This window comes from Anas platyrhynchos, chromosome 3, assembly GCF_047663525.1.
Source record: "Anas platyrhynchos isolate ZD024472 breed Pekin duck chromosome 3, IASCAAS_PekinDuck_T2T, whole genome shotgun sequence".
Lineage (NCBI taxonomy): Eukaryota > Metazoa > Chordata > Aves > Anseriformes > Anatidae > Anas > Anas platyrhynchos.
In genome coordinates this window covers 23,924,561-23,952,438 of record NC_092589.1, presented here as the reverse complement: position 1 = coordinate 23,952,438, position 27,878 = coordinate 23,924,561, and the positions used below count along the sequence as shown (strand labels likewise).

The window sequence follows — 27,878 nt, the reverse complement described above, 5'->3', positions numbered from 1 at the left end:
AAGCCAAAGAAGCCTGTTAGAATTTTATTTTTTTTTCTAATGAAGAAACCAATTGTCATCTACTGATAAAGCAAGGGGCTAATGCTCTATCCATCTGGGAGAAGTCTTAATTTTCTTCCTGTTGTACCCCCACTGAAACACATTAAATACAGCAGGTGCACAGGACTGCTTGGTTTTCTTCCTTTTCTCCAAAGGAAACCATAAGGGAAATATATTGCTAGTTCCTGTGGTGCCCTGTGAACCAAGGGAAAATAAGCTAGTGAGCAGCCAGCAGGGACAGTAACTCAAGGGGGAGTATATGGCATGGTGACAAGGCCCAGGCCCTGACCCAGGCCCAAGCCCAGGCCTTGCAGGTGCAGTAGTCCCTGGTCCCAGGGGGTTACATTGGGCCCTGCAGCCATGCCATATACCCTGGGGAGCTGGCAGCCACCAGGGGATGACAGAGCTGTCTGTCAGTTGCGGCAAATCCACTAGAGGCCATTGTGACACAGAGTAAAGGGTGCCTGGCAGAGCATTGTGCGCTAGTGCATCTCAGCCATCCTCTTCTCACAGTTCAAAATGATGAGTTAGGGAGTTTATTTAGTAGAGATTCAAGGGGTGACGACAGAGTGGAGAAGTGATTCCTCTGGAAGTTGCGAAATTTCCCATGTATTACAGAGGAAATTTTGTTAGGCAGAAGCATTGATTTTCTCATGTGATTTGTCCTATTGTGGCAATTTGAACAGGATGTACAGTACTGTGCAATTATTTGAAATCTAGAAAAGCTTGCTATTTCTTTTCCTATGCACTGCATTTTAGAAAAGCAGTTGCTTAAGGATTTTTGAGAAAACAGTGTGATGGCAGTTAGAAGTTATTGAGTTTGCACTCTCTCTTACTCATCCATGAAAATGGGAGCATAAAAGGATGACTTTTGAAGGAGAAATGTGTTTCTGCTAGGGTGTGTGGTGCAATCTCAGAACACTTCGATTTGCTATTAATGCAGACAACCCCAGCAACCAGAGGAGAGAAGAAAAGGAATCAAATCAGAGCACATCGAGCTGTCAGAAGGGTAAGACAATAGAATGCAAGAAAAAGATGCGTCTATAAGGGGGCAAGGCTCCTCACTGCAAGAGTCTATACATGTGAAAGCAGACGAAGGATCATCTCTAACACCTGCCAGGCCTGTCCTCAGAAGAAAGATCTGAGGCATTTTAGTTGTCGTTTCCTTTTTTTTTTTTTTTTTTTTTTTTTTTCTGAAGCTAGTTGAAGATAAAACAATTGCATTTGATGAAATGTTGTAAGGGGGTCAACCAAATATAAAAAGAGACATCTTCAATTGAAAAGAAAGTCCACCAAATTGGCTAATTACAATTAGTGAGATAATTCTATGTCTTTTCTGTGTTACAAACTGTACAACACACACACATTTATATGTATATGTATATGGAGACCTATTTTAGAATCAGTATTGGAACTTTTAACATCTGCGTAAAAAAAAATACACTAGAAGGTCTGAGATGGCATACAGATTGTTTCTTGTGGTGACAATATCATAAACATTCTTGTGTTGGAATTTATAGAGCAATAACCCTAATAAGTCTTTCTCTGATCTGCCTGAAATTGACATAAATCAGAAATGATTTCACTGAGGTCAACAGAATTGACAATCATGTATGTGGGTGCAGGATGAGGCTCTCAGTCTCAGGGGAAACGTGAACATTGCCTCTCTTACTTCTCTTACCTGAAACACCTGGAAACACATTCATGTGCGGAAAATAGTAAGTCTGGAAAACAGGATAGTTTCTTGCATGTCTGAAGGGACTGATACCACCTGTTTTTAAGACTGTGCAACGGCTGCTTATTGTGTGAGGGTGTTGGGAAACCTGGTCAGAGAGTAGCTGTCAGCATCAAGTCTAAAATTAAGGAAAGCCGGAAACACTGATTTATTACCCCAAAAAAGCAAATCTTTTATTTATGAAATGGAAAGTTTGCACACACATGTTTTTAGAAAAGAATATTCTGAAGAGTATGTAAGAGAAGAGAGCAAACAAGGAATGCATGCTAGATAGGCAGGGGAGTTTAAATAGAAAAACATGAATTTAATGAATAAAGCATAGAACCTTCACCACAGGCCCTGTGTTTTTAAAGATTTAGAAAGCTAATATATATATGAATACGGACATATAATCCTCTGTTCAAAAAAAAGTGAAATAATAACAATGTAACCTCATCCCCTGTATTTCCTCATTTCCTTAGGGCCACGGTTTCAAAAGGTCTTAAAAAACATAGCAACAATACATTCCAACACTTCCCTCTGATTATGAGAAAGCACCCAGCCCTCCAAGCCTAGGTAAGTGTTGACATGCTCAGTACCTCTAGCCCATTCCTCTATGAGTAGTCAGAGGAATGGGTCATGTGCATGATATGGTCAGGTCTTTATTTCAGCTTTTGGGCCTGGCCCAGCAAGCATTTAAAATTAGGCTTAGGGTTTGGTATTTTAAGAAGTTCCATGGTTTTTTGCTGGAATCTTGTGTGGTATTTAACACTAATATCAATAAGGTTTGAGGGAATTGAACTCTTTCTGCAAATTTGGATATTTGTCTACATCTACAAGTGAATACATTTCCTTTTAAACTAAAGTGCCCCTCCTCTCTCCCCCCTCCAAATTGGTCTTTTAAATGACCTGTGAGGCCCTCATCCTGTGATAACACCATCCTGCCTTCCCCAGACATATTCCTCTATCTACACAGCAGTCTTGGACTCTTTCTGGGGTTATGCACGACCTCAGGGATCTATCAGCATGAAGCTTGCTGGAAGATGGATGGCTCAGAGAAAAGTGAAAGAAGAGTCAAACTCAGTTGGAAATGTTTAGCATTTCCATAGGGAAAGCTAGAAAAAGCCTGAATAACTGACAGGAGCAGAAACAGGCATGGGCAGACCTATAATGCAAACTCTGACTAAATCTGGAGATCCCTGTGGACCTCAGTAAACCACAAAATAAAATAAAAAAATAAATAAATACACCTGTATTTTAATAGTGATCACAAGCACCTCAACGTGTGTTAAATATTTTGTTCAAGATTCTTGGATAGATCTATAGGTATTTACCTTTGTTCTGTGAATGAATAAACTAAGGTATTAGGAATCCTTTGGCATCTAATTTTGTACATATAATAGCTGCAGATCTGTATCTATAATCTATCAGCCCTGATCAATGGATGACTCTTTCACTGTGCATCCAGAATAAAAAAAAAACAAAAAATCACCTTTATTTCAGCAATATAAATCTACCCATGGTTTGGTGGGATTTTATTATTATTATTTATTTATTTATTTGAGGATAGTTGGACCTGTTTTTCGTTTGTCTTTGAATCTCCTGGGGAAAAACGAACACTATTAAAGTTCTGCCATATACTAAGTAGCTACTGGAAACCAATATAATTTATTCCATTCCTTGATTTTAAAATAAGAGGATGCAAAAATTTTTTGAACTGCTGATACATCAACTAATTTTGGTTCAGGTAAACCCTGTGAGGGATTTGGCAATGTTTATGATTTTGTAATAAATACTCAAAGTACTACTATCTAAAGAACCTCTCCCCAGCTAGGACAAAGCCACACCATCACCACAACATTTTGGTGACTTCAGCAGCACATGTTATGACAAAAATGTTTCAGGCTTGAGAGTAGTTACTTCCCTATTTTTTTTTTTTATTGTCTCTTTGTGCCAAGAATATGTGCCTTTCTTCTTCTTCTTCTTTTATGCACATGAAACAGAGTCCTCCCTTACATTTAGCTTTAAAACTGCATTTTCCAATGCCTGGAAAAGACTTCTTCCCAACCCCTGGTGTAACTTTCTGGAGAAAAGCTTTACTTATGCAATGAGTAGTGCATCATGCTTCAGCCATAATGGGAATGTGCACAGCTTTGTGAAGTTTCTCAGAATGACTCAAAGAGTGGAAGCAAATAAAAAACCACAGAGATATTTGTATTTTAAATGTGCTTCAAGTAACTGCATTATTACCACAGCACCTCCTAGGCTTCCCGTTTTTGTAGATTGCACATTGTCACCACTTCCTTAATAGCAGTATTTATTTATTGAAACTCAAAGGTTTTATTTAACACCTCACATACAAAACACTTCTCCTTATCCAAGTCATTTAGGCCAACATCTCCAAATTTGGATGCCTGTAGCAACCCACCTTAATACTTTTTTAGACATGTATGCGAGTAGCCTCATTGTTAAGAGAGTCAGCTGAAATATTTGTGAAAACCATACATCTAATTTCCTTGCTTGCCTGGCTTTGAAATTAGGCTCCAGCTCAACAGTGCAACTAAAACACCAGGTGTGATACAAGAGTCCTGAGTTATGCCAGAGGCAGCAATCAGCACACTCATATAATTAAGGTTAAGAATAAACTTGAAAGAAGTGCTGAATATACATATTTGTTGCTTGCTACTGATGTACGTGGAACTGAGGTGAGTTTGCTGTAGCAGTAAAATCTATGTGGCCGTGTCTAAGCATAACTAAAGGGCAGTTCAGGGCTTAATTCCCACTCATCTCTTCTAGGATCCTAGCACTGGCTCTTAGGTTTGCAAATGGTAATGCAAACATTGTTGTGTGCTCAGTCATTGAACCCCAGAGTTGATGAAGGGAAATATTTTGGGAGAAACTGTGAGCTTGTTGAAAGCTTTACGTGAGAAACACCAGCAATCTCTTCCTTTACAAAAGGAGAATGTCAAAATTACATCCATCAGCTTGGTGAAATGTAGCTGGGTTGGAGCTGTAAGACATGCAGCGGAGCCATGGCATGAGCTGAAAATCTGCCTCAGGTGACTGATGGCTGCCATGTCCCCGTACCACAGCACTCCTGATATGAGCCATGAACAGCAGTGAGTTAGGGAAGTGGCAAATTTTAGACTTGAATTTTGCAGGTTTAAGCCTCTGCCAAGCCCATAGTGTCAGCCAAAACCACAGAATTACAAAATCTGCCTTAACAGCAAACCGAAAAATCAATATGCCTTCCTCATTTTCCTGAAGCATGACTGAAAGCCCATTTAGTCAATAGCCATCTTTCTGTCAGTCTCAGTGGACATTGTATAAATTCCTGATGGATAAAATTAAACAGATGGAAAATGAGGAATCTACTCCCACCCAGAGGGCACCTTTCTGGTCGTAGCTCCCCTGTGAAGGAAGAAAATGTATTTCATGCCAAGTAAATTAATAAAGTTGAGCAAACTGGCATGTAAGACTTCAGTACCAATGCACATCAAAGATTTCCTTACTTACGTCCATTTCTGCATAGAAGATCAAGTAAGAGAATTCTGAAATGTAAACTTTTTTTTTTTAATTTGTAAGCAGGCAAAACAGGAGTTGCAAACATAATAAATTAGTAGAGTCTGGATTGACAGCATTGTCAGTCTTTGTAACTATACTTATATGACCTAGATACTAAGATCACTTATATAATAAAACTGAGTTCAAGGAAACATTCACAGAGTGAAGGGAAATGATAAGAGAGTAAATTATTTACACAATTTTATTCAGCCATCTATAATTGTGGATTACAATAAAAATAGGAGGCCAGATTTTATCTCTAAATGAACGCAGTTCCATGGATCTGGTTTGTAATTTACAAATAATATATCTGAAGATAAATGACAATGTATAAAATTATTCATTGTTTGCATGGATTGCTGTTAATTCATATGTATACACTTTCTTGCACTTTCCACATATATAAAGACGGAAGTTTTGCAGACCAAACTAAAAGTACAGTCTCTTGAGTCAGACTGTTTCTACCACTGTGTTACTGAAATTTCTAATCATCATCTCATGACAATAGTTTCAAGGGATTTATGAAAAAGTAGCAAAGAATACACTTTTCTGTAATTTACTATTTCCTGTAATTCATCATACCATTTTTTTCCCCAAATCGCTTTGCCTTTTTTTTTCAGGAGTATCATATATCACAGCCCTACTGCTTGTGACCCTTTTTCGACTGATACTCTCTTGTCTTGCTGCATTGTTTATTAATTGCTCTTTCATTGCAAAAGCAACTATAGAACTAAAAGGTAAAACAAGAGGCAATTTGATAGGCTATGATAGGTGGCTAGAAGTCTACCTCTGCAGGGCTTTTTTTGGTTTACCCACACACACACACATTTAGTTACTTTAAAAATTTTAGATATCACTGACTTAGTAAGTGAAATTCTATAGTCTGGGCTGCACAGAAAGCCAGACTAGATGGTCTGCTGATCCGTTCTGGTTTTATGATACTTGAATCTACTTCAAATCTATTGAAACCACTGGCAAATGTTAAACATAACCACACAAAGTACATTTGGAATGGATTCACCTTTGAGAACCATAACTAATGATGTTAAAGCAAAGCAAAAATAATAGTGGCAACACCAAAATAGAAACAAAAAGTAGCATGTAACATAAGTGCTGGCTGTGGTAGGAGTCTACATTAACTGCTTCACCTATGAAGCTGATGAGAATTGCCACAAGCTGTCACTTTTGAGTGGTTTGTTTACCAAGCGAGAAGATGAGAAATAATGAGTGTTTTTTGTCTTGTTGTTTTGTTTTGTTTTTCTCTACACCTAAGTAAACAACAAACCACAAATTTGTGAGGGCAGGAATTATTATCTACAGAGGGCTATCTGAACATACTGAAGGCAGTATTGCAGAGTGAATGGATTTCCACCTGTGGGCTTTGTTGTGCGGTGTTACCACATTTTTAACACTAAGCCACTTGAACACAAAGGAAAGGAAATTCAGGTTAGGATGCAATGTTTATGACACATCTTTGGAAAACAGACACTTTTGTAATGTATTTATCTGTACATAGAATCATCTTTCAGGATTCCCAGCAATTATTTGAGGAATGGCTGCATTCTCAGTAATCCTCCTACAGTGACAGAAGATGATCAAATAAGAAGTTAGCTGGAAGCTGGAAACTGCATTCAGTTTCTAGCACTGACAAAGTCTTCCTGTATGACCCAGGGTAAGTCACGCAATCTTTTTAACACTCAGTTCCTCATCTGTGCTTTGAGTATGTCAAAAAATGAAGTATTTTTATTTGTGTGTTTCTCTCCCTGAAAAAGTATCTCTAATACCACATCTGCTGAGTGCATCCTGGTCCACAGCACATTCATTAATATTTTCTCTGTGAATCACACGGTAAAAATCAGTCTGAGTAACCACACTCTATCCACAAAATTTTTTAACATCTTGAGTACACCAACAAGGAACCGATGTAGTCCTCAGCTCCCAGTCAATAAGCCCATGTACCCATGGTAGGTGGTAGCAACCTGATGAAAGTTTTACCAGTCATATTCTTGGTTTTATAATGAGGAAACAACTCTTAATTAGAGCAGTTCTAGGAAAGAGGAACTGTTGTCAGACATGTTCTAATTACACAGCAAGTTGGATGTAAATGTGAGGGAGCAACAGTGCTGTGAGCAGTATTCTTCTGGGTGAAAAAATACTGTTGCAGAAATTACAGCAGTGGCCCTCACCAAGCTTTACAGCTTCTAAGACATGTATTTAAAAAGCATATAAAGATGTGTATATAAAAAGCATATTGGAGCCATGCCACACAAGGTCTTCTCCTTGTCTATTCTAAAATGTAAATAATAAAATGCACAGCTGGAGGAGCAATACAAACCTTCTTCAGAGTCACGCCTTGCCACCCGTCTTTTTGAGGAACAACCAGAATAGAAACAAAAATAGATAAGGCCTTGACTGAAGATGCTGTTTGAAGACATTAGCAAGATTTGTGATTTGATGAATGTCATGAAATAGAAAACAAAAGCAAACCATTGAATTTCAAGCCCTTTTTCTGTATTTAAAAAGGCAAGAACCAATTTTTCTCTGTATTTCATGTTTTCAGGCATCCAGGGTTCTCTTGCTTGAAACTGTCTCATCTTCAGGATTATGTGACCAATATACAATGAGCACTTTTTTCTGTTTCTATTTAATTTGTGGAATTGCCTGAAGGGAGATCACAGTTTCCTCGCAATTACTTCATGTTTTGTTTATTCTCTGAGCTGACTGTGAATATCCTAAATTTGCTGACTGTGAAGGTCCTGTGGTTCTGAGCTGAGACCAGTTATAAGAGTTATATCGAAGAAGTGAGGGACTAATCCTGAAAGGGAAACCTTTTGGAAGCATCTCAGAGATTTTCTTTTTCCCTTTACTAACATGGCTTCCCACAATTATAGGATGACTGATTGTGTGGCATTAATCTGGTTGCATAGTCTTCATCTTCACCCCACAATTGAAACCTACTGATACAGCCTCCAACCCATCTTAGAAGGCCAGTGATATCTACCATAAATTCCTACATGAGAATAAGTAATATCTAGCAATATATTTATTTTCTACTTTTATTAAAAATATTAAAAAATAAAAATTAACCTATGCTTACATCATTTTCCTTTTCTCTTTGGTACCATAAATCATCAATGACTTGTGTAGCATAAGTGACTGAATTTCAAAAGGATTCATTTCACACACACCCTAGCACCCCTCCTACAGGACTGTGTCTTCCTTCTGCCCAGGGGTGTCCACTCCCATTATGCTTCCAAATTTTCTCACCCATAAAGGATCCTTATCCATTTCTTGGTGCAACAAGTTATGTTTCCAACACATCTGTGAGTACAGATATCTCCATTCTATGTCCAGTCAAAACCTGTGAGAGTCTTTAACACAAATGAGCTCCTGTGAATAATATTTTGCTGTCAGAAGGGCATGCCATACCTAGGGAGATATATCAGACTCACTGCACTGAAAGACAGACAATTGTTTGCACCCCTAATACACCCCTGAAGACCTTAAAGAAGCACCTTGCTAAGCTGTAAAGGGCAATTGAATATTCTGTCAGCATGGAGAGCTTCAAAATAAAAAATACCAGACTTTTATGCTTTTTCCATGTCGTTGGAACTTCAAGAGCTAAACAGATTCATTTCCTTTCATTTTGCATTCATATGATTGCTTTAAACATATTTAGGATCAAGTGTTTCCAACACTAATACCTATGGCAAAACTCCCTCTTATTTTCATGAGACAGGGATTTGGCCCCTAAGAATTAGCCTCTAGGGAAGATGCATTGAAATAAATGGTTATTGTCAAAGCACATTGGAATTTAGAGCACATTTGTTGCAAAGATAGAAGCTCACTGGGGTATCCGATTGTCAGAGTCAATTTTATTTTCCGTACTGCACATATGCACATATTTGAACCTTGTCACATGGCAAAGGGAAATACCTCATTAGATTTCACTGGAGTTTCTTCAGAGTTGTTTATGTACTACAGTCAATAAATATATATTTATTTTGTTGTTTAATAAGTGGAATACAGGAGTGGACTGTTCTATCAGAAAATCAAAGGCAGTGCATTTATCCCTTTTAAAGATGAAGCGCTACGTTATAGGGTGAAGAAAGCCTGCAATGTATATTATTTTTCAAATAGTTGGAAAATTTATAGTAGTAAATGGACCTTTTTCAGAGCCTTGGTCATATTATCTGTAACAAAGCAAACGTTACAAATAAAAACAAGAGTAAACTAAAAGCATTTTTACGTTCTGTATTTTCAATTATAATTTTAACAGAAATGAATCACTTGTCCTTTTTTCATTTGGAAACAGTTTTACTTCCCTTTTCCCCACTGGACGTATAATTTTGATTTATAAACACAGCAATCTGGAGCAAAGGGAAGTTTTAAGCATAGTACATATGCCTGCTGAGGCCTAGTTTTATTTTACTTAGAACCTTTTATTTTTATTTTTTACATTTTCAGATCTATTTTAGCTACATACTTTGAGATGAAAAACATGCTTGCAGATGACATATTTTGCCCATTTCAAATTCACACAGGCCTAAGGTTTCATCTTGCACCCAAGGCCTCATTTTATAAACACAGTGAAGAGTTCTTCCAGTTAAAATGTGCTTTTAACTGGGATAAACCTGTCTTCCAATGTTAAGACTTATAAATCTTCTCCACAGTGCTATTTACAATCCAGCTACTGCATGCTTACTTTATTGACTATGAGTGAATAAATCAGTTTTCCACATCACCCCATTCTCTTTGCTGATGTTTTGATTTGGTGTCTATCCAAAAGTCTCTGATCATAGACACATGATTATAAAACCATCTCTTGCACTGAAAACTATTTAAGAAACAAGCAATGGAATTAACTTCTTTTAGATATTGTTTTATGCTGCTCATTTGAACCTGGGGATATACATTTTTCACAGGGCTCAGTTCTGCTGGGCAGAACGCTCTGATAAGACTGAGTTTTAAAAGAGTTTTTTTCATATCATTCACTACTTGGCTTGAGTTTTCACAACACAGAATCTATGTCTAACTGAACTGGGGCTCTCTGAGTGGGTGCAGGTGTCTCTGTTCTTTACAATTTTTAAATCCTTGAGAATAGTTTTTGTAGGTTTGTTTTGGTAAAGTTGGGTTTTGCTTGTTTGTTTTATGGGGGTTTTTGTTGTTTGTTTGTTTGTTTGTTTTTCGTATTGCACCACTTAAGTGAAATATTGCAGAACTTCAAGAGGGAAAAGAAATGGTCATCAAAGATTTACACTAGAGCTTTGTTTTGTTTTGTTTTGTTTTCCATTCTCTAAGCATCTAGGAAATCCAGAAACATTTTTTTCATTCACAGCTTATACCTGAATTTTGAAAACACCCTGTAAAAATCTGTGGGAGATCCCAAGAACTACTGGGAAATGCTATATACTAGGATCAGAGACATGCTTAGGTCTCAGCATAGAATCTAGCAGTCTTTTCTCCCCATTCTTTTGGGGAAAAGAAAGGGACTGAGGTAAGCATTTTTAAATCAAGGTCTTCTGTACGAATTCTGTGTGGAATTGAAAGCTAGGAGGAGCCTGCAGATCACATGCAGCCTCTAGTGATGGAAATAACATGAGGACTAGGCTAGCAAGGTATTTGATCTCACAGGAAAAGAGCCCCTGAGAGCTGAGCATGGTGGAATTCAAACCCCATGTGAAGTCTTTGCTCAGTTTCAAAGCCACAATCCAAATCTTATTTTACAACTCATCCAGAGGTGAAGGCCACTGCAGTGTGACACTTGATTGCCCTTACAGGATGATACCCTTACAGGTGTAACACAGATTACAAATTGAGCCTTATCTAAGCACATTGTAATCAGAACAATGTCATTTTAATTTTAAAGAACAGTAGACAACAGAAGGGAATTTGTTGATATGCAGAGATCAGCAAATAAGCTTTCTTGGAAGATCTTGGTTTCATTACCCTTGACCTCACACATATTTATAGTATCAGTGTTGCCTATCCCAAACAACGTGCAATTTTGTTCACACTCACTTAAGGCCTATGAATGCGAAAAGGTTGCATTATGTTTCCTGAAATCAAAATTTTTATTTTAATACCTGGGATAGAAAAGTACCATGTTTGACTACATTATTTTCTCAGATGATCCTCAGTCTTCTTTCATGGGAATTGTATTTTGAGTGTGTGTTATTCAGTTGTGCACTGGCAGGTATGCCTAGCAGTTCCAGTTTAAGCATGTTCAGTCCTTCCTAACATACTTGGAAAATAAATCAGTATCTGTATCAGTCACTGAAAGTCCAGGTAATATTTAAGTGCATGTGGCTTGTTGAGGTCTCAGTGGTAGCAGTTAATTTGTCAAGGAATTGGATTTAATTCTTCATTTAACTTATAAGAAATAAATATTTAAGAATTACACAGATTTGGTTCAATCTAGTGATACTGGGGGTTTTATTGCTCTCTATCTGTCATTTCTGTTCTTTTACTTCACTGGAATAAAACATGGAAGAAGTATTCTGTTGGGATATTGTGCTGATCAGATCCTTGTCAAGGGCTATATCTTTCCTGCATGGTTTGAAAGCTGCCCATCCAACTCTAACCCCTTTCCTGAATTACCTCAGTTAGGAGCACAGTTGCACTAGGTTGTCACTATGTAATTTGGTGGTGGTTTAATCAAAAGAGAAGTAAAGACAATTTTACTCACTTAAGTTCTCAGCTGTCCTCTTTCTCCACTGATTTTGTAGAAGAGTGGCAAGGCACTCGGAGAAGCAGCATAAATCAGACAAATCTGTGCCTCTGCTTTGTATTCAGTATTTTCCCATAACAGCCATCAATGAACAGCACCAAAGCAACAATAATACAACTTTAAAAAGCTAAAAATCCAAGCAGGAGAAAGTCCAACAGTTGTTCATTGTAGAGAAAAATGAGAAAATTCAAATTTTGAGGCAGATTGTCTCTCTGGGACTCTTTCAGATGGGAAAAATGACTCTGGATCAAGAGAATAGAACATTTAAATCCCAACAAGTGGTAACAGACAAAACATTGGCTCAAACACCTCTGAAAAATAAAGAATGAGACTTTGTCCTGGGAAACACTGACAACAGCATGTGACCTATCGTAGAGATGGGGAGAAACAGCACAAAAAGATTGCAAAGATACAAAAAGAATGATGATATCACAAGTAAAAAACAGCTACAGGGAAAGCTGAAGACAAATGATAAGGGAGCAACAGCAACAGATGTTTTCCCTTAAGACCATAAATGAAAGCAGGGATCCTGATGCACAGAAGCTTTTCCAGAGAAATACATCTATATTATAACACGAAGGACTAGTGAAATGAAAACAGAGCACAAAAAGCAAAGAATTAAAATAAATAAATAAATAATCTCCTTTTTTGCAATGAGAACTGGGGAGAATTCCCAGGTAGCTGGTGATGGGCTGTTGTTTCAAGGGCAACACTGATGTCTTTTTCCACCAAGAGATGCTCATTCTGGTGATGTCTGCACGACTGGCATGCACAAGGGCAAGGTAACAGGCACAGGGCCTGGCTGTTAAGGTTTTGTTGCTCCATGCTGTGCTTGGCAATGGGAAGCAGAGAGATGGAAGGACAGCAGCACAGATGACACGGGCTGAGGGCAGAGGCAGGGAAGGAAGACAGCTGGGTACCTTACCAGCACACTACCAGACCTCAGGGGACTAGAATTATCCTGGCCAAGCTCACCCAGCATTGCACCTGCACTAGTGAGCTAGTGAGTGAGGCTAGAGGGGGCCCAGCAGGTTTTGGTGGCTCTGGCTCACAGAAGAGTACAACAGTGGACTCAGGGAGGGCCTGATATAGAGTTACTGGTGGTGAGAAGCCCCATGGGAGACACAGTGCTACATGTGCTCATTCTCTCTCTCAGACATCTGTAACTGGCCATGACAAAGATGAAACGAGCTCAGTTCTCACCCAGAGCGTCTGTTTCCATATGCTTGTGATGCAGTTTTCCTGAGCGTATTGTGATGCTCATAATACATCTTGTTATGATTTATGCACAGAAAGGTTAAAGTACCCACAGACCATCCAGAGATTACTACAGTTTGAGATCTCTGCAATTCTTGTTTTGTAGGCTTTCTTGCCAATAACACAAATCCCCTTTAATGGTGCAATGCTTTGCAGACAAGGAGAGACAAATAGAAAGTTCTCTGAAATCAGCCTCTTTCAGTCTTGCAAGTGATTAGAGAAAAGCCAATGTCTTCTCTGCCCCCCCCTCCCATTTTTAGAGCAGGCTGTTTTTTCTTCTCACTGTCTCTCCCAGCACACAACCACTGCCAGCCCATCCTCTCCAAGGAGCATGTTCTGCTGGGGCATTGCTGGACCTCCGTGTGCCATGTTCTGGTGCCCCTTGGAAGTCACAACAAGTTGTTTATGGAGTGCCAGAGAGAAGGCTATATTCACATGAATGCTGATGTTATTGTGGCCTAGCCAGTGAGCACTCTGCCGGCATACATGGAGGGAATGCATCCGCAACCCTGATTTTCCACATGTATCCCTGCTCTTTATTTTTCCCCTAGAGCATCCACATTTGATCTCTGCTCAGGAAAATTGCACTGAAAAGTGCTTTCTCAGACCATCTCCCTTTCAAAACTGACATTATCAGTTTGGAATATTCACAGGGCTATTGGGTATCCGGAAGAGGGATGGCTGCGATTGCACTGCACCATTCAAACCTAATCCAAACACCTCCCCAGATTTAGTTCAGCCTATCAGGAAAGGTAATTTAGCACCTGGGGAAGATAGGGTTTGGAGCCTGCACTTGGCAGGCCAGTCAGCCACCTCAGAATGGGCCTTCCAGATGCAATATTCTGTCACAAAAAGTTCATGGAGGTGTTAAGTGCAAAAGCATTCCTGTACCAATAGCAAATGAGAAAGAAAAAGGAAAAAAAAAAAAAAAAAAAAAGTGCTTTGGCCAGGGAAGACTATTTTTGTGTGTTTTTCAAAAAGCTGTTTGCATAAATTATTAAGGAAAAAAAAGAAAAAAGAAAAATTGGGGGTAAAAAAAGTAGTACTATAATTTTCACACTTGTGATCTTGTGATAAACATGGTGCATATACAGAAGAGTTCTGGAAGCCAACTGGTTGTTTGAGCAGTACAGTGCATGCTTTGCTGGTCTATAGGCATGCCTGCTGTGTATGGGACTGACTGGTTGTCAATGGCATTGATGGTATACATGCATGTGTTTGAATCACTGAAGAGACAGTGGATACAATTTTTAATTTTTAAAGGACTTAGGAGCCCTTGCTGCATTTTTAAAATTGACTCCTTTTTGGGGATTCAGCCCAATGTCATTGTAATACCTTACCAAGTTGCCACACATCGGCCAGAACACTGTAACTACCCCTGAATGCTTGAGGAGAGAGCTCGTCCTACTGCTGTGGTGTAACTCTAACCTCAGACAGCCCCATCATGGTCACAATGGGCAGACATCAAGCACAGACAGCTTGTCAAAGGGTGGGCAGCAAATTGTTATGTTGCTGCAAATCAGCTCTGTGTGCCAGCACATAGGATCCTGGTTTGGTTCTACATTGCACGCATTTTTTAACGGGACGTACTTGGGTAGCTTAAAGGTTTTCATCTTATTTGAAGAAAAGTATAAAGAAGATAGAAAAACTGAATGTTCACAGTCTGAATCAACAGGAGAGCTGACCATGAGCAGATTTGTGAAACATTATAGCACTGTTATTGTGGGTTTCCAATTACAGAACCAGGAATAAAACTGACACAAGATATAATCAAAGAAGAAGTAAAGGACTGGAAAAGAAATAATGCTAGCAAATGTTGTTTTATGAACAATCAGTCTCTTTGGACAGATCTGATTTCATTCTCTTGTGAGATTATAAACTTGGTTGATAAAAGTGCCTGCATAAATATAACAGACATTTTAAGGCTTTTGACAACTACTACACGACACGCAGAATTTCAGAAATTACACACTATAATACAGTATTTGATGTACCAAATGGAGTAAAGAACCATCTAAGCACTAGGGCCCCAAAAGCAGTCATTGTTAAATGGAGATGGCTAGGAAGGCATCGCAGTGAGTCAGGCTCTCAGGCTGTTCACCTTTTTCATCATTGATCCAGAAGTAAGCATAAAAGTCAGGCATAAATATGTGATGGTGGGGTACTTAAATATTATGGTAGACTTTGACAAGAATTGATTGATTCTCCATTTTACATGTTTAAGTCAATGATGCTATGATAACCTGGAAAACATGATTTAGGCAACACAAATGATGTTTATGAAAGAGTTACGGAGCTCTCCACAAAGGTGTCTAGAGGAAATGTTATGGTCTCCTTAACATGAGGGGAAGGGGATGAACACCAGAAAGCCATCATCCCTTCTCTTCTCAAACTAAGCTACAGACTGGAAAAGAAGTAGCAAATAAGAAGTCAGTGTGCTTAAGCCTGCCAACAGGTTTAATTTAAACTTAATTTGCTTTGCCCTTCTACTTTTATATCTGGTTCACTTAGAAGCTACAAATAAAAGCTGTCCTCCAGACTATTCAGATTTGATTTAGGAAAAGAAAGACAAAGAAGAAAAGCAAACATTATTAAATAGATAGCTTGAGTATTAAAGCATTGCTTAATTTTTATAAACAGCTGAGTCAGACTTCCAGAATCTGAAGTTTTCCTTTGTATCCTGGTATGGTCCAGCATGGAAAATATCTTCAACCTGACTGTTTTCTGGGGTGACTTCTTTTCTTGCCAAAGGTGCTCTAAACTCTCCTTTTGATTGGTAAGGAAAAAATGGCTGACTTCAGAAATTTTTGTGTTTTAGAAAAAAAAAAAAATAGCCATATGTGCATATAGTCCATTAAATATTTGCAAAATCCATCACTCATCCTGTCTCAAACCCATTAGCCTATAGTGGCAATTAAACTCTCCTTTGAATATTTCCAAATAAATCATTTGAGGAGACATGGAAGAGATACCGGGATTCAGTTTCTCAGATAAAAAGGAAAAGGCCTGTTAGTTTGAGGAATAAACGTGAAATAATAAAAATTGTTTTTGGTTTAACTCTTAGAGATGTTCTTCCTTAAATGTGAACTTCCTGATTTCAAATACCAGTAGCATTTGAAAACCATTCTGCAGAATTACAGCTCATTTGCCATTACAACACCATTGTACTAATCCCACTTAGATTTGTAGGAAATGTCTCCCCAGTACCTTTATCAGATAAAATATACTGTCTACACCCCCTGCAATACCTGAAATTCCAGTCTAATACATATTATATGATTTATACAGTTTAATATCTCAATTTCCATTTAGCTTTAATATGTGTCTCCAGATGTCTCAGTCATAAAATAACGTTGGCCTATTTATTCTTTATTATATTATATGTAGCAGAAAAACCTATTTTGTAATCCATGACACTAGTATAATATAGATTAAATTTAATTAGTTAGTTAATGTAGTTCTTTGATAATAATCCAGTCCTTTCAGTGTAATTCTAACTAGATTTTGTCATGTTGAGACAAAAACAGGAAAGAAGGAAAGAAGGCAAAAATAATTACAGATGACTGAAGAAACAGTTGTATAAAAACCTTGCTTTGCAACTTAAATTTAAGACAGAGGAGACCATATATTTTAGACAAACGTTTAATGAGGAGAATCAAATGAGTCCTGGTGGCTATGCAAAACTGCACAAATTGTATTTGAATCCAGTGACCAGGAAGATTTTACTTGATTACTAGGTGCATCTGACTGCATACCGCTGTTTGTCACCAGCCTCAGCATCTCGCACGGAGCGTTAAATAGACACAGACCCCGTCTTTCAAAAACCTCTCCTTCTCTTTATGACACAGACTGCTTCAGGTGCCGTGCGATACCTCAAAGAAGAATTGAGCAGACCAGCTCAGCTCAGCAGCCTGACCTCACATCCCCTCGCTCATGCCCGCGGTGTGGCCTGGCACCCTTGCACCAGCCAGCCTTCGCTATTAGAGCCAAATCTTCCTCTGTGCAACTGCTGCCAAAGATTTGAAGTGTTTCTGCTTTCCATCTCACATCCCTAAGAGCTAACCACATACCCTTGCTACTGGCGTCCTGTAACTGCCTTGAAAAGAAAACAAAAAAGAAAAAAAAAAAAAAAAAAAGATCTGAAATCCCCTAACTAATTTTATCAGCTAGAGAGCTGGCAAGCAGAAGTGTATGTGTTGTAGAACCGAAACAGGTGTGGTTTAAGCATTTTCCACATTTGGTGTTGGCAAAAATATGAACATAGGGTATTAATTCCTCTGCACTGATAATGGGAGCTTGGAATCTGTTATCTGAAATAAAAATTCTTGGCAGAATTCCTCACATACTCACATGAGTTAGCACAACTGATAATAAGAGGTTTTTTTTTTTTTATTTTTTATTTTCTTTTTTTCTATCTTTTTTTTTTTTAAGTAGGAACATTTTCTAAAAACACCGATTTGTGTATGAATTTTACTGAAGGAAATTTTCATGTGCTTTAAGCTTGAAAACACCTCTGCCCCCCTTTCCGGCAGTGAGCTGCATCCCGTGGCTCTGTCTCAAGCAAATATCCCACTGTTGGGTTAGTGTTTATGCAAGTGTGTGTGTGTCTCAGTGCAGGTGTGCCTGTGCATACTTGTACAACACAATGAGGCTCGGCACACTTGCACAACCCATTGTCACCAGCATCTCTCCACACAAGCAAGAAACCATCTGAAACCACCTTCTGGAGTCAGAGGTGACTGATAAGGCTTGGTAGGCACAGCAGGCAATGTGATACCACGTTGCCTGGCTGTTTGGTCAGGCTGTTTCCTCTTCATGTGCTGTGCTGTGCTGAGCACCACGTGCAGGGCAGATCTTGGTGCCCCTCACTTTGGGAGGGACCGCAACTGGCAGGGCACTGACAGAACCACGTTTAAGCTGAGGACAAAGTGAACGAAGGGCGCATTTGGCATTGTGCATGGCTTGTTCTGCCCTTCTCTTGTTGTCCAGTCCCTCTACCCTGAGCAAGCCTCCCATAAGTTGTCCTAACCTTCGGGGGACACAAAATCCTTGTCAAGAAAATTAGAGCTACCCCGTGTCTGCAGTATCGATCCCACATGGAAGAGATGATATGCTCTGTGGTGTGATGACATTATCCCACACATTTTTTCTCAGTGAAACAGTCACTGGAAAACAAACAGCCAGCTCTTGGAGCAGGGATTACAGCCCAAGACTTTTCCGATACATGTTCCCTAGATAAGCTGAACCCTTGAGCTCCTCCACTCACACTGATGCAACAACCTCAGCATCTTTGTTGAGGTTGCTCTCAGGGCATGTCAGAGACAAAGTTCTGTGCCTCATCCAGGTGAGGAAAACATTCTCATTGAGGTCCCCTATTCTGAATGAGTGCTCCACACAACAGCCCATCTGGATACAAGAGGAGGACACTTGTTTTGGCTGTTTCAGGAGAAAAGATGACCCATTTCTCTTATGAAAGACAAGCTTTACTGCTGTGTTTCAGACAGTGACTCCCCAGTGGACAGACAGCCTCTGTGCCATGCCAAGGGAGAGATCAGAGTTTCTCCTGTACAGCCTGTGATCTGTGTGTGGCCTTTCAGCAAAGCTGGGGCTTTAGGGCTCACAGAAACCAGCCAAAGCAGCAGGATGTTCATAGATTTACAGATACTCAAGAAACACGGTTCTTCAGAGCTCAACTATGTTTCAGTGGTTTCTTCCTGTTACATTTTTCTGTTAAGAGAAATAGTACAACAGTAGTAAATTGTCTTTGGGGTTGGGGTTTTTGTTGTTTTTTTGTTTTTTTTTTTTTTTTCCTATTTCTTTTTTGAAATGATTTCTTTTTCTGGTTTTTCTTTTGTAAATAGGACCATACATTTTAAGTAGTCAAACTGAAATTTATATTCTATATGATGTTTATCCCAACCAGCGACATAAATATTCAAGACATAGATTTTGTACCCCAATACATGTCATGACTGTAGCTGTTCCATAAACATTACATTTCTATCCTATTCACAATTAAATTGCTCAGCTCATTTCTGGACTTCATGTAATCCACACAACGCAGCTCTGATTTTTCAGCAGTATGATTTGTATTTACCTATGTTTTATGTCTTCAACATCTTAACATCTTCTGTATAATTTGGTTAAATTAATGGTTTTACCTACAGATTTGCATTTATTTCACTGTGCAGCCTCTGACTATGTTTTCCAAAGCCAGACATTTCCAAAAACAGTCTTCTCACTGGCTGAATTCCCCTCCGCCAACCCAACAATGCTTGTCAGTCACTCGTACCCAAACTCCCCTTCTTGGTAGCCAGTCCCATAGGAAGAGCCAATCATAAACTTGGGGAATTTGTGATGAAAAGCTGGACAACGTTTGTTCCTGCACGTACAGGATTCAGCAACCTTTTTCATTCATTGACCAAACAGAATGCTCTGGAAAGACCATGATCCATACACGGGCAAAGGATACGGCCTTTTTCAAAGGCAGCGCTCAGGAAGGGTGGGGTAATGCCAAAGGCCTAACGTAGTGCTATGAAATCCCAGCAGCTTCTGCCAGCTGTAGCAGGACTCCACTGTGTGGGCGCCAAGCCGCGGGGCCACACACAGGCTCCGTGGCTCAGCACCCACACAGCCAGAATACCGAAAAAAAAAAGTAAAAAAAAAGTAAAAAAAAATGCTGAATCAGACTCTCGGAGCCTAACCAAAAAACATCACATAAACTATAATTTTTATTATAAAAACTCTGCTTGGGAGCAGAGATATTGTAGGAAAGCTGGAGAAGAGGGGAAATATTCCTAGTGCTAAAAGCAAGCTAGAGTTCATGGCATTTGACCACAATAGTTTTCTTGGCTGCTATGGGTCTATGACTGATTTAAGAGGGTGTAAGGTTAATAAACCATAGTTGCATGTTATTATCTGTGCAGTTGTTGCACTCTTGCTAGCAATGCCATTTATTCTTAGATTATGACGACAAGCATAGTAGTAAAGCATTTGTGAGTTATTTAGGACCATTTGCTACTGGAGGAAAAATAATGGGGAAAAAAAGAGAGAGAGTCAATAAAAAAGAATCAATATTCTAATCTCTTGTGCTGCTACATCAACAACATAAATACTAGTATGAAAAAAAAAAAAAAAACCTCCTTACTCAACCACTGTGACCATAAGAAACATATTGAAAAACATTGCTGACCTCAACATGATTGACTGATGGGTGGATCATGAAAAGTGAGGGTAAGTAGAAGAAAAAATAGTAAAATAAAAATGTCATCCTTTGAAAAAAAAAAAAAAAAAAGCTATTACCCATAATAGATTTCACAAACTAGTGACTTTTTTAGAGAATAAAAAAAAATGGGGGGTAGGTTTTTCTTTTTCTTTTAGTCTTTCATTGCTTCAGGACTTTAAAACCATACTATAAAAGTTGAAGGATATTAATCTGTCACAAAAAGCTTAACACGCCATGATATAAATGACAGGAAAATGATCTACAACAGTGTTAAACCACAGAATAATTATTAATTATTAAAGTCTCAGCTCCAAAATATTCTAAAGGAGTTTTCCTGCTTTCTGTTAAGTCAGAAAAAAAAAAAAAAAAAAAAAAAAAAAGTAAGAAAGAAAGAAAAGCCTATAGTCCGTTTCCAGTCTCTCATGCTTTCTGAGCTGAACTCTGCATACAAATCTATATTTGTAAGACACCCTCATCTACCAGTTAATCAAAGCCCTGGAAATTCAAGGAAACCTGTGTTTATGGAAATCTGGCATTTCTGTAAAGTTTTGAATGAGAGCTAAATAGAGCAGTTCATCTCATTGAAACTAATGGCTTCTGCCAAGTGGTTTTGCAGTGCTGGGTCTTCTGGCACAGTCAGCATTTAGGAATTCATTTATGAGCTGGGTTAGCTGGAGACTCTGGAATTCAAATTTATGTCTAAGACTTAGTGGTTTATTCCTGATAGGTCTCTGAAAAGAAATTGTAATCAATTTACCAAACTCGGACTTTGTAATATGCAGAATAGAAAGCTATCTTTTCTTTTTTCTTTTTTTCTTTTTTTTTTTACCCTTGATTTAGGGCTTGGGATTTTTTTTCTCCATTCCCCAGTGGACAGTTGCAAACTGTACACATGTACATTGTGTAACTGAAGGGGGCTTTTTAATCACCCATTCACAGTTGCTTTTGAAAAAGCTTTGTCCTTGTGCTCTTGAGTTGATTTCCTATAGGCCTGATCCTGCTCCTGCTAAAAAGGGCTCAAATTTTCCTCTGGAGAATCTGACTTCAGATGAAGTCACAGTTGCACATAAAAAGCAGAGGAATGTGTGGCTTGTCACACAAGTTGATTTTATTTCAATCATTATTTGCATGAACATGCAGTCAGGCTCTCTTAAGTGCTTGTTTGATTTGCTTAAAAAATATACATCTGCAGGAGCTGGCCAGCATATTTGAATATTGGCTTTTTTTCTGAGTCATAAAAACCTAGACATTTTTAGCAAGCAATGAACAAGAATTGCTCTACCCTTTCAATGCAACTATAAATTTGCTCCTTTTTTCCCCTTTTAGAACTCCTTTGAAGAACTCATTGAATAAATTAACAACTTGGAGAGCTGCCTGCCGTTTTTGTTGGCTTTGGGTTTCAGGGAGTTGCTTGGTAAACAAAAGTCAATGGATTCAAACAGTAACAAAGTAATTTAAATGATTAATCAAGTGTTAAAACTAGCTTAACCTCTCCTGTTTTACAAACTCTATATCACCCTCACTAAACTAATAGAGGAATAAGACACCCGTCTGGAAATCTCATCTGAAATATTAGATTGAGAATCAAAAATTCAGCCAAGCAGTGTGGTTTGTAGGGATATCCTGGCGGATAATAAATTGCATTAATCTTACTTAAATTTTCCATCTAAATCATGTCTTGAGACCATATTGCACTGAGGGGAATGTGCCTAGCTTTGAATGCATTGTGCTACTGAAAAGGTTATTAAAAGGGGAAAAAAAAAAAAAAGAGGAAAAAAAAAAAAAAAACAGATAATGACTTTTCTTGTTTTTCTTCTGACTATTTTTTCCAATATTGAGGAACCAATGTTAAATATTCTGGCACCTAATGAAGAAAGTCTGCTTTCTCCTGCCAGTGCTTATGTTTTCTAATAGAAGATAAGAAACTCACATACTCAGAACACTTGAGGCATTTTTTTTCTTCCTTTTTTTTTTTTTTTTCTGGCCAGAAATTATATGTGTGGACGAAAATAACCCCAGAGTTTTCCCAGCATCGTCAGAGCTAAGTATTTTCCTCATCTTGCTCATTCAGAAGAATTTCACTTTTCCAGCTACATAGAATATGAAAACAATACAGGAAAAGCTCCCATGGGTTTTTCATCAGCTTGTGAATCTGAAAGAAGGCCAAGGTTTAGGAAGTTCTGCCCATCTTTTCTTCTTCTGTCCACCATCTACCACACTGGTGTTGTTTCCTAAGTCTTAAACGAAATAAAAGCTGTTACAACAAAATGAAGAGTGGCTTAGAAGCACAACCCCTCACATCTGGGAACAACAGGAAGGGGAGCTCAGCAGACAGGAGCACCATTCTGCTTGGTGGGATTGTCCCAGCACTGGTGGATGGACAATGCTGATGTCCATCAGCATGGGTGCATGTCTGGATGGAGGCTGTGATGGGTAGGAGGTACCTGGGGCTGCCAGTCACCCCAGAAAACAATGAGGGTGATGGCAGTGCGGCAACAAGGAGATCAAGACAAGCAGCATCCTTGTGCCTTCTCTGGGCTTTGGGGTTTGCCTGAGGTACTGCCTCAGTTCACGGGTAAGTACAACCTGATGAGCAAGACACTGCTGGTTGGCTCTTCTGGGCACTGAAAAAACAAAGCTGTGTCACAGATGTGGGATGCAGCCATGGCCAAGGTCATATCTGGGGGTGCAGAAGGAGAAGGAGAGGCAACGGAAGCAATAAGTCCTCGGAAATCAGCAGGATGGTGCCTGACATGCCTGCTAGAAGAGGCTGCAGTGCTGTTATTGCCAGAGCTGTCCACAGAAAGACACGATTATCACACAACACATCAGCAACCACATCATTCGGAGCTGAGGGGAGGATTATTTCCAAAGAGTGTTACACAATATTATGCAATGTACAAAGTGTCTGTCGTGCTGATGGCCAGTTTTGTTCTCTTCCTCCGAAAATTTGGCCTCAGAAGCCCTGAGCATCTTCAGCCATGGGGCAGCACCAACCTCTGTCATGCACCAGCTGTGTGCACAAATGTGATTCCTCCCAAAACCCTGATTCCTCCCCAAAATGTTATTCTTGCTGCATGAGACCCGACAGCACCCAAGGAGCTTGCTTCCTTTCACAAGTGCTATGAACCCTGCAAACAGTGCAGACTGCTGGCTTTTCTAAGCCCTGCAAGAAGGGCCATCCTAATTTATTATTATTATTATTATTTGTCTTTCTGCAGCATCAAAAGCCCAAATATGTCAGATCTGTTTTCCATGCAAATTGTTTTTGCACAACTAGGAAAATATTGAACCAGCAAATTCTTCTTGGTAAACAAATTCCCATTAAAATCAATGAGGCAAGCTTCCCACTTGTTTCTGTGGAGTTTTGTTATATATTAAACAGCCTTATGAAAAGAAAATATTTCAGTTGTATTTAGAAGCAACAACACTTTAATACGCTGCTGCTAAATCACAAATCAAGCATAAAAATGAGTCATCTGAGCTCAAAGTTTGTACGTTTCCTTACACAATTGTTGCAATCATCTCCAAACGACTTTTTAAACACTGGTAAATCAAAATTAATGTTATGTTTCAGGGGTAGTAAATAGTTTTAAGGCACCTGAAGAGTCTTAATTCTTCCCTGAAGTCCAGGCATACAGAAGGGAAAAACAGGGAGGTGGAGGGTGTACATTTAAAAATAATAATAAAATAAAAGAGGCTTTTAAAAATCAATTTATTCTCATTTAAGGTCATAAACTCTGAAATAGCTGCCTGACTTGATTTCAAGAGAGGATTAATGTCGCCTGGGTGGTTTTGCCCTTCATTCTTCCCTTTGAAATGCATTTGGATTTCTTGTGAGGTCAGCCTTAACTGGGGTTTATAGTGCTTGAGATATGGTGTTTGGCCATGCTGGGCTTTCTGTCCTTTGCATAGGGATATGTGGCTTCACCATAAGGCAAGCTTTTGTTCTTTTTACTGTCTAGGAACATATCATAGACATACTCTGGGAAGGTTGGGCCAGTTCTCATCCTTCCCCAAAACTCAGCAAATTCTGATACAGAACTTGAATTTATTCCATGAGCTGGACACCATAGCCAGGCCACCTCCACAGTCAGCTCCCATGTTTGGGATTACCTTTTCTTTGGAATGGCTGGGAAGAGCAGTGGGGTCACTTTCCTTGCCTGAATGTATTATGTGTTGAGTTTACACCTGCAATAGCGATGTGGGAGCTAAACCACGACCTGATGTTGGGCAGTTCCTCCTCCTTTTTGATGGAGTTTTTGTGAATGGCTCTCCCAGCCCCAGCCCCATGGCAGTGACATGCAGACGGGGACGCACGCGGGGAGCTCGGCTCCGGAGGCTCCCCCGGCACAGGGCTGCTCTCGCATCTAGCGGCACGGATAACAAAGCTCCCATTGATCTCCAAGCCAGAGGATCAGCTTCGTGCAGGCCTAAATTGTTCATCTGTTTTTAATGCCAGGAGCAATTTGTTTTCTTTATGGACAGCGTGGTTGCAAAACCATGTTGTTTAAGATTAAACTTCTTTCATCTGGACAATGGCAGAAACAACAACAAAAAAAGAAAAAAATGCTTTTGAAAATAATGAAAAAATCAAGTAACTTAATTTTTTCTTTTTTCTTTTTTTTTTTTCCTTTTTTTTTTTTGTATAAAAGAAAGTAATTACATCCAGGCATCCGGCTGACCACAAATGCCAAGTTTGTGCTTGATGCAGTTTTAACTGGTTGAAATATTATTTCTAAATAAACAGAGTTTAAAATGGAAATTCTGACGAAGCTTTGACTATATTGCTATTACTATCATGTTAAATCATTGTTATTGTCCTAGTGGTGTCAGTGCATAGCTACAATTGCTTGTGGAATGATGAAAGCTCAAACCCAAAAAAACTCAGTTTCTCATATAAACTTCAGAGTATTCAGCTAGAGGAGCATTACACCCATCCAACTTTTTAGCATGAAGTCATTCTGGATTTACTATAATAAACAAGTTATTAAATGTAGCTTCTCTCCTAAATCATTTACATGCGGCATGGCTATTCGAGGAACTTTTCAGTACCCACGGCTTATCTAGGGTGCTCATCACAACATCAATAGCTGGTGCAGTGATTTAAAAGACTATTGTCCACACTGACCTTTATTTCTTGATTTTATCTGGATTTTTTTACTGGAATCTTTCAATTACTTTCTTAATTATTTTTTGATGGGGGGGGGGGGGGGGGGCAGAGGGTGAGTATAAGCTATTCCAAAAAGGCTTTGGTGAGGTATAAGTAGTTAGATTTGGTTTAGATCATTTATTTGGGAATTAGCACATTTAGAAACCATGGAACTAGCTTGGTCAAAGTGTAGTTACACTAATAAAGCTGGACCACACAGAGTTGGGCTATTGTAATTGAAAATATATTTTTTCTTCTCACTTGGACTCACACATTTTGATTAACAAAATTAAATTCACACTCTTCTTATGTGTTGTCACCATGCAGCACCTATCACAAATATTTGTGCTGGTTTCCTCCAGCTCCTGTGCTACAGTACTCATGCACGAAGAAGTAGGAATGCCCTATAGTTTCTGCTGAGCGATCATTTGACTGGGCCAGATCATGGAGAAGTGTCTCATTCAAAGGTGAAGAAGAGCATCACTTCTGCCCAGAAGGTCTCCCTGTGATGCTTGCCAGCAGCTCAGAGCACCACAGCCCTGGGTTTGAGTGCTGGGATCCACTTCTGGCACAGAAACCCACTGCTTCTGCGGACACAGTGATGCTTCACCACCTTGAGCATCATTTGCTGGCACCTCAGCTGTCACATCAACAGGTTTTTGCACGCACCTGCAGAATGTTTTAAAGTTATATGCTCAAAGATCTGAATAGGTTATGGATTTTAAAAGTATCTGTAGGTTTAGGTGGTTGTTTTTCCATTAAGAGGCAAATCACACTATCTGCCTAGCTCCTTACTGACACCTTTTAAAACCCACCAGCTCTTACTGGTTACTGGTAGTTCTGTGAAATGTCAAGAGAGAAGAAACAAGCCAGACTCAGAGTAAATACGTGCAGTAATCCATCTGACTTCCGAGTTGCAGTGAGTACCTGTAAGCTAGCCACCCTGTCCTGCAAACCCATCACTGGGAGTGGAGCACTTACAGGGGTTTATTCAGGGAAGCCCACATCTGAGGAATATGTGTGCATACAGTGTGCTGCCCACAGAGGGACGCCTACACCACCATCAGGATGCAGAATCATCAAGGGGACTCTGCGCAAAACCAGGCTCTTGTGCTAGAGGAACAGTGGTTTGAAAGATGCTTGGCAGTAGCTGGAAAGCTCACTTTCTCATCTAATCACTGGTGAAAATGATTGCGGTCCCCAGGTGTCACAACGGGACTGTTTGTCTTGTTCTGCACACTGCTACTTCCTTCCTGAGATAATAATGAAACCATATCAGCCTGCTGTGACGACCACTAGGAGGGATATTTCTTCCCCTTCTCCGTCAGCCATTCCTTATTGCTTACGAGCTTTGTCTTCCTGTCGGTACCATGTTACACCCCTTCTCTCTTCAAAAACAAGGGGCTGTGGGGTGGGGGCAGAAGGGGCCCAGTGCCCAGCTGCTGCCTGGGAGGCTGCTTCACAACAGGCCAGACAGCTGGATTGCCAAAAGTGCCAGGGCTGCGGTGGCAGTGTCAGTCCTCACCCCTGCTTTGCCACAAAACCCTGAGCACGGCGACAGTCTCAAGGCATAAAGCTTCCTGAGTATGGCCAAGCTTCTTGGCGCTGCTTCCAGGGTACTGCACTTACCTAGGTGATTTTTTTTTAGGCCAGTCTGTGGATGGCTTGTTTAAAATCTCTGAACTTGTTGGCTTTCTGAGCCAGACACCTTAAAAAAAATGCTTACTTTCAAAGGTGCTAGCACATTCAATTTCCTTAGAAGTTATTTCTTAAGGTTTATCCCCAACTGATCAGTTTCTTACTTTGTTGAATTTTTCAGCATTATTTTTTTACAGGAAAAGAAAATTCTGTGAACAAGAGAAATAAATTAAAAACAACAACAACAAAAACTGAATTCCTATAGCTCCATTTCAGCTTTTGTGAAATAATCTAAAAAATGGATTTCTGTTTATGCTCGAAAAAGAGGGCCTGATTTCTCTTCAGCACGGTGCTATTCATGAGATCTCTGGTTCATACTGTGTTTGCTGGAGGCTAAATATGAAAGTGCAGTGAGGTGCCAGACTGAGTGAAAACATGCTTTTCCAAGCAGCAAGGCAATTCGGGCTAGGTTTGGGCTGTACATTCGTTGGATGACTGTTACGTTCCCAAGCAATTACCTCTTGTCCCACACCAATAATGTCTTAAATTGAAATCTTCT

The 27,878-nt window shown here is 39.4% G+C and overlaps 1 long non-coding RNA gene across 2 annotated transcripts in view; it reads left to right on the top strand.

Annotated features, from left to right (window-relative positions):
* The window catches only part of LOC106019059 (uncharacterized), a 202,938-nt gene that overhangs the window by 159,580 nt on the left and 15,480 nt on the right, over positions 1-27,878 (top strand). For both annotated transcript variants that reach the window (XR_011808094.1, XR_011808093.1), the window contains 2 exons: positions 2,236-2,329; positions 6,834-6,989. This is a non-coding gene — a long non-coding RNA (uncharacterized lncRNA). The remainder of the gene's footprint in view (positions 1-2,235; positions 2,330-6,833; positions 6,990-27,878) is intronic.